This window comes from Silene latifolia, chromosome Y (assembly GCF_048544455.1).
Source record: "Silene latifolia isolate original U9 population chromosome Y, ASM4854445v1, whole genome shotgun sequence".
NCBI lineage: Eukaryota > Viridiplantae > Streptophyta > Magnoliopsida > Caryophyllales > Caryophyllaceae > Silene > Silene latifolia.
Genome location: NC_133538.1, coordinates 439500572 through 439502382, shown reverse-complemented (window position 1 = coordinate 439502382; position 1811 = coordinate 439500572). Strand labels below are relative to the sequence as shown.

The 1811-nt window shown below is 42.2% G+C and overlaps 1 non-coding gene across 1 annotated transcript; it reads left to right on the top strand.

The window, feature by feature from the left end:
* The first annotated feature begins 455 nt into the window (after positions 1-455).
* Positions 456-562, top strand: LOC141635172 (small nucleolar RNA R71). Its single transcript, XR_012539876.1, has one exon. It is a non-coding gene; the product is annotated as a small nucleolar RNA R71 (small nucleolar RNA).
* The last annotated feature ends 1249 nt before the right edge of the window (positions 563-1811 follow it).

Below are 1811 nucleotides of genomic sequence, written 5' to 3'. Positions count from 1 at the left end.
TTGGGTTATATGTGTTTGAGAATGTACCCGGTGGATAAGCATTTTGTGCATTTTGTCTTAAAGGTAGAAAGGCATTTACCTCTTCAATGGGAGCTTGGCAATGAGCGGCATAATGACCCGCACCACCGCAACCTTCACACATAACGATTTGGCTTGTTGAGGACATGGCATTGACTTGTTGAATGGAATCTCTAGCATCCCTTTCCGCCAATTGTTGTTGGAGTAAGGCAATTTGGGCTAGCAAAACGGAGTTGTTAGAGGATTCTTCTTTACCTTTGGATGGCACAACTCGAGAATTGACATATTGGGCATAATTGACCGCCATATATTCGATCGTGGCATGAGCAAGGTCGGTGTCAATTTGATCAAACGGCCCATTGTTGGCGGAATCAAGAATCCTTTGGGACTCGGCACAACATCCATTTTAGAATGTTATTGCTATAAACCAATCATCTAGCCCATAATGTGGGCATTGTCTTTGAAGCTCTTTGTATCTCTCCCAAGCCTCATATAAGCTCTCAAGAGCTTGTTGACAGAATCCGGTAATTTGGCTCCTCAAAGTTTGAGTTTTCTCCGGTGGAAAAAACTTTTGATAGAAGGCTAGAGCCAAAGTCTCCCAATTGGTGATTCCCATGGCGGTGCGGTCAAGGCTATTGATCCAAAACTTGGCCTTGTCCTTCAAAGAGAAAGGGAGAAGTATTTCCCTTATTGGGCTTGGCTGACGCCCGTTTGACGGATCATGGAGCAATAGTCACAAAAGTTTTGCACATGCAAATTGGGATCCTCCAAAGGACTTCCCTCAAATTGCTTCCTCTCCACAGGTCTAATGAAAGCCGGTTTGATCTCGAAGTCCGGTGCGGTGATTTGAGTGGTTGTGATTCCGGCCGGAAGCATGGCCGCGGTGGGCTTTGAGTGATCGGAAAGTTTCATCATCTTTTTGGTAGTATATGGTGATGGTGGTGGAGATGATGAACTTGAAACCTCCTCCTCTTCTAGGGCTTCTAGATCGTCTAAGTAAGACTTTCTAGCACTTTCGGCTTGTACGGGAGAAGAGGCTTGTTTCACTCCCTTCCAAAACTGTCGTCTTCTCCAAAAGGTTCTCTCGGGATCGGAATCCGGTGAAAGCAATTCTCCCTTGCGTGAGGAACTGGGCATAAGACAACAATTTCTAGAGAAGTGATAAGTAACGGTCTCAAGGAACAAGTGTTCCCCAAGACAAAGGAAAACAAGATAAAAATCGACAATTCAAAATGCAATAAAACCGTTTCCCCGGCAACGGCGCCAAAATTTGATAGGTTTATCGCGTACCTATGCAAAGATAATTTCCCTAGACACAAATTAATGTAGTAATAGGGGTCGAACACAAGGAAACGGGAGTTACATCGTGAATTGCTATGGGTAGATTTTTATCAAGGTCGATTACGATTTGGGTTTGGTTTGTTTGGTTGATGATTAATAAAAATGCAATGTAAATAATATGATAAAAGATAGTCTAAAGGGTTCGGGTCACTCATGCAAAGGTAAACATATGAACATGATAAACTTGATACTAATAATTTTGTCAATTGCTTAGGCTTAAAGATACCCACCTTACGGCATTAGTATCAACCATAGACCGGGCCCTAGAAAAACTCTCGTTCATGACTAGGTCGTCCTACCACACATGCTTAGTCTAATTCAATTCTGTGCCTCTTGACTTTAGAACGAATGAACAAATTTAATCTACGACTACGGCCGATAATCAAAGATTAAGCGTAACAAAGCAAACATGTGATGGAAACAATTGAACAATATTATTATGAACTTATTTA